Raw genomic sequence first — 5,756 nt, 5'->3', positions numbered from 1 at the left:
TATATTTTTGTAAGAAATGACATACGGATTGGGAGTCAACAGTCAGTTAAAAATACCACGCCTCCCCGTTTTCCCGACGATTGCAAAACCTGAGATACAAAAACTAAAAAGATCTTACAATACCTAAAAATTACAAACACTCTTTGGAATTATCTCTCCCTAAATTTGTGCATTGTGCATCTCCATTTTAGATGTACACTTTTTTCTTAAATCAAAACTTTGAGTTTTCGCTCTCCCTGCATCCCGTAAACCAAAAAAGGCAAATAGATCCCAACAAAATGAAAGTTTTAGAGTTTATGTGTCCAAAAAAAAATTAAAACAATAACAAATGTAAGTATATAAAATTTACTCACACACCACAAATGAACACAAAAGTTTTGTTTTCCAAGTTTGAGAAATTCCACTAGTTCAACCCTAATTGCATGGAATTTTACAAGAAAGAGATTTCTTCTACACGTGTTTTAAAAATGGATATGCATGCTTGAAACATGTTAAAGATGCAAACAACCTATGGATCCAAAGATTTTAAAGAGAATAACAAACGCTCATTAAATTCTCAATGAACGTGCGGTGGGATATTTACCAGAATCAAACTAGCCATTATTTTCCCCGTTCACAAAAAGCTTACCTAACCATCGTAGATGATTGTAAAGTGATTTATCATCCGTAACGGCCTATATATTTGTAAGAAATGACTTACAGATTGGCAGTCAACACTCAGTTAAAAACACCCCGCCTCCCCCTTTTCCCAAAGATTGCAAAACCTGAGATATAAAAACTAAAAAGAGCTTAAATTCCCTAAAAATTATAACACTCATTGGAATTATCTCTCTCTACATTTGTGCACTGTGCGTCTTCATTTGAGATGTACACTTTTTTCTTAAATAAAAACATTGAGTTTTCTCTCTCCCTTCATCCCGTAAACAAAAAAAAGGCAAATACATCATAGCAAAATGAAAATTTTTGAGTTTATGTAAGGAAAAAATTTAAAACAATAACATATGTAAGTAAAGAAAATTTATTCACACAAAAAAAATTAACACAAAACTTTTGTTATCCATGTTTGGGAACTCCCACTAGTTCAACCCCTAATAGCTTGGAATTTTACAAGAAAGATATTTGTTCCACACGTGTTTTAGACAAGGATATGCAAGCTTGAAACATGTTAAAGATCCAAATGACCTATGGATCCAAAGCTTTTAAAGAGAATAACATACGCTCATTAAATTCTCTAGTGAACGTGCGGTGGGATATTTACCCGAGTCAAACAAGCCATTATTTTGCCCGTTTGCAAAAAGCTGACCTAACAATCATAGATCATTGTAAAGTGATTTTTCATTCGTAACGGGCTATATTATTGTAAGAAATGACTTACGGATTGGGAGTCAACACTCAATTAAAAATCCCCCGCCTCCCCCTTTTCCCCACGATTGCAAAACCTGAGAACTAAAAACTGAAAAGAGCTCACAATCCTGAAAAATCACAGACACTCTTTGGAATTATATCTCTCCACATTTGTGAATTGTGCATCTCCATTTTAGATGTACAATTTATTATTAAATCAAAACTTTGAGTTTTTGTTCTCCCTTCATGCCGTAAACAAAAAAAGGTAAATAGATCACAAAAAAATGTAAATTTTAGAGTTTATGTATGGAAAAAAATTAAAACATTAACAAATGTAAGTAATGAAAATTTATTCACACACCACAATTGAACACAAAATTTTTGTTATCCAAGTTTGGGAAATTCCACTAGTTCAACCCTAATAGCTTGAAATTTTACAAGAAAGAGAATTCTTCTAGACGTGTTTTAAAAATGGATATGCATACTTGAAACATGTTAAAGATGCAAATGACCTATGGATCCAAAGCTTTTAATGAGAATAACAAACACTCATTAAATTCTAAAGTGAACTTGCGGTGGGATATTTACTCGAGTCAAACAAGCCATTATTTTGCCCGTTTTCAAAAAGCTAACCTAACAATCATAGATGATTGAAATGTGATTTATCATGAGTAACAGGCAATATTTTTGTAAGAAATGACATACGGATTGGGAGTCAACAGTCAGTTAAAAATACCACGCCTCCCCGTTTTCCCGACGATTGCAAAACCTGAGATACAAAAACTAAAAAGATCTTACAATCCCTAAAAATTAAAAACACTCTTTGGAATTATCTCTCCCTAAATTTTTCCATTGTGCATCTCCATTTTAGATGTACACTTTTTTCTTAAATCAAAACTTTTAGTTTTCGCTCTCCCTTCATCCCGTAAACCAAAAAAGGCAAATAGATCACGACAAAATGAAAGTTTTAGAGTTTATGTGTCAAAAAAAATTAAAACAATCACAAATGTAAGTATATAAAATTTACTCACACACCACAAATGAACACAAAAGTTTTGTTTTCCAAGTTTCAGAAATTCCACTAGTTCAACCCTAATTGCATGGAATTTTACAAGAAAGAGATTTCTTCTACACATGTTTTAAAAATGGATATGCATGCTTGAAACATGTTAAAGATGCAAACGACCTATGGATCCAAAGCTTTTAAAGAGAATAACAAACGCTCATTAAATTCTCAATGAACGTGCGGTGGGATATTTACCAGAATCAAACTAGCCATTATTTTGCCCGTTCACAAAAAGCTTACCTAACAATCGTAGATGATTGTAAAGTGATTCATCATCCATAACGGGCTATATTTTTGTAAGAAATGACTTACAGATTGGGAGTCAACACTCAGTTAAAAACACCCCGCCTCCCCCTTTTCCCGACGATTGCAAAACCTGAGATATAAAAACTAAAAAGAGCTTAAATTCCCTAAAAATTATAGACACTCATTGGAATTATCTCTCTCTACATTTGTGCACTGTGCGTCTTCATTTGAGATGTACACTTTTTTCTTAAATCAAAACTTTGAATTTTCTCTCTCCCTTCATCCCGTAAACAAAAAAAAAGGCAAATACATCACAGCAAAATGAAAATTTTTGAGTTTATGTAAGGAAAAAAATTAAAACAATAACAAATGTAAGTAAAGAAAATTTATTCACACACCAAAAATTAACACAAAACTTTTGTTATCCAAGTTTGGGAAATTCCACTAGTTCAACCCCTAATAGCTTGGAATTTTACAAGAAAGATATTTGTTCCACACGTGTTTTAAACATGGATATGCAAGCTTGAAACATGTTAAAGATGCAAATGACCTATGGATCCAAAGCTTTTAAAGGGAGTAACATACGCTCATTAAATTCTCTAGTGAACGTGCGGTGGGATATTTACCCGAGTCAAACAAGCCATTATTTTGCCCGTTTGCAAAAATCTGACCTAACAATCATAGATGATTGTAAAGTGATTTTTCATTCGTAAAGGGCTATATTATTGTAAGAAATGACTTACGGATTGGGAGTCAACACTCAATTAAAAATCCCCCGCCTCCCCCTTTTCCCCACAATTGCAAAACCTGAGAACTAAAAACTGAAAAGAGCTCACAATCCTGAAAAATCACAAACACTCTTTGGAATTATATCTCTCCAAATTTGTGCATTGTGCATCTCCATTTTAGATGTACACTTTTTTATTAAATCAAAACTTTGAGTTTTCGTTCTCCCTTCATGCCGTGAACAAAAAAAGGTAAATAGATCACAAAAAATTGTAAATTTTAAAGTTTATGTATGAAAAAAAATTAAAATATTAAAAAATGTAAGTAATGAAATATATAGCCCGTTATGGATGATAAATCACTTTACAATCATCTATGATGGTTAGGTAAGCTTTTTGTAAACAGGCAAAATAATTACTTGTTTGACTCTGGTAAATATCCCACCGCACGTTCATTGAGAATTTAATGAGCGTTTGTTATTCTCTTTAAAAGCTTTGGATCCATAGGTCATTTGCATCTTTAACATGTTTAAAGCATGCATATCCATTTTTAAAAAACGTGTAGAAGAAATCTCTTTCTTGTAAAATTCCAAGCTATTAGGGTTGAACTAGTGGAATTTCCCAATCTTGGATAACAAAATTTTTTTGTTCATTTGTGGTGTGTGAATAAATTTTCATTACTTACATTTGTTATTGTTTTAATTTTTTTCCATACATAAACTCTAAAATTTACATTTTGTTGTGATCTATTTACCTTTTTTAGTTTACGGCATGAAGGGAGAACAAAAACTCAAAGTTTTGATTTAGGAAAAAAGTGTACATCTAATATGGAGATGCATAATGGAAAAATGTAGAGAGATATAATTCCAAAGAGTGTCTGTGATATTTAAGGATTGTGAGCTCCTTTCAGTCTTTAGTTCTCAGGTTTTGCAATCGTCGAGAAAAAGGGGAGGCGGGGGATTTTTAATTGAGTGTTGTCTCCCAATCCGTAAGTCATTTCTTACAATAATATAGCCCGTTACGAATGAAAAATCACTTTACAATCATCTATGATTGTTAGGTCAGCTTTTTGCAAACGGGCAAAATAATGGCTTGTTTGACTCGGGTAAATATCCCACTGCACGTTCACTAGAGAATTTATTGTGCGTATGTTATTCTCTTTAAAAGCTTTGGATCCATAGGTCATTTGAATCTTTAACATGTTTCACACTTGCATATCCATTTTTAAAACACGTGTCGAACAAATCTCTTTCTTGTATAATTCCAAGCTATTAGGGTTGAACTAGTGGAATTTCCCAAACTTGGATAACAAAAGTTTTGTGTTAATTTTTGGTGTGTGAATAAATTTTCTTTACTTACATTTGTTATTGTTTTAAATTTTTTCCATACATAAACTCTAAAATTTTCAATTTGTTGTGATCTATTTGCCGGATTTTTGTTTACGGGATGAGGGGAGAGAGAAAACTCAAAGTTTTGTTTTAAGAAAAAAGTGTACATTTAAAATGGAGATGCACAGTGCACAAATGTAGAGAGAGGTAATTCCAAAGAGTGTCTGTAATTTTTTGGGAATTTAAGCTCTTTTTAGTTTTTCTATCTTAGGTTTTGCAATCGTCTGGTAAAGGGGGAGGCGGGGTGCTATTAACTGAGTATTGACACCCAATCCGTCAATCATTTCTAACAAAAATATAGCCCGTTACGGATGATAAATCACTTTACAATCATCTATGATTGTTAGTGAAGCTTTTTCTAAATAGGCAAAATAATTGCTAGTTTGACTCTAGTAAATATCCGACCGCACGTTCGTTGAGAATTTAATGAGCGTTTGTTATTCTCTTTAAAAGCTTTGGATCCATAGGTCATTTGCATCTTTAACATGTTTCAAGCATGCATATTCATTTTTAAAACACGTGTACATGAAATTTCTTTCTTGTAAAATTCCATGCAATTAGGGTTGAACTAGTGGAATTTCCCAAAATTGGAAAACAAAACATTTGTGTTCATTTGTGGTGTGTGAATAAATTTTCTATACTTTCATTTGTTATTTTTTTAATTTTTTTTCCATACATAAACTGTAAATTTTACATTTTGTTGTGATCTATTTACCTTTTTTTGTTTACGGCATGAAGGGAGAACGAAAACTCAAAGTTTTGATTTAAGAAAAAAGTGTCCATCTAAAATAGAGATGCATAATGCACAAATGTAGAGAGATATAATTCCAAAGAGTGTCTGTGATTTTTTAAGGATTGTGAGCTCTTTTCAGTTTTAAGTTCTAGGGTTTTGCAATCATCGAGTAAAGGGGGAGGCGGGGATTTTTTAATTGAGTGTTGACTCCCAATCCGTTAGTCATTTCTTACAATAATATAGCCCCTTACGAA

Source organism: Aristolochia californica, unplaced genomic scaffold (assembly GCF_029961685.1).
Source record: "Aristolochia californica isolate CCGP_79_NKW_82.1479 unplaced genomic scaffold, dmAriCali1.0.hap1 SCAF_12, whole genome shotgun sequence".
In the NCBI taxonomy this organism is placed as follows: Eukaryota; Viridiplantae; Streptophyta; class Magnoliopsida; order Piperales; family Aristolochiaceae; genus Aristolochia; species Aristolochia californica.
This window is presented reverse-complemented; position numbering follows the sequence as displayed.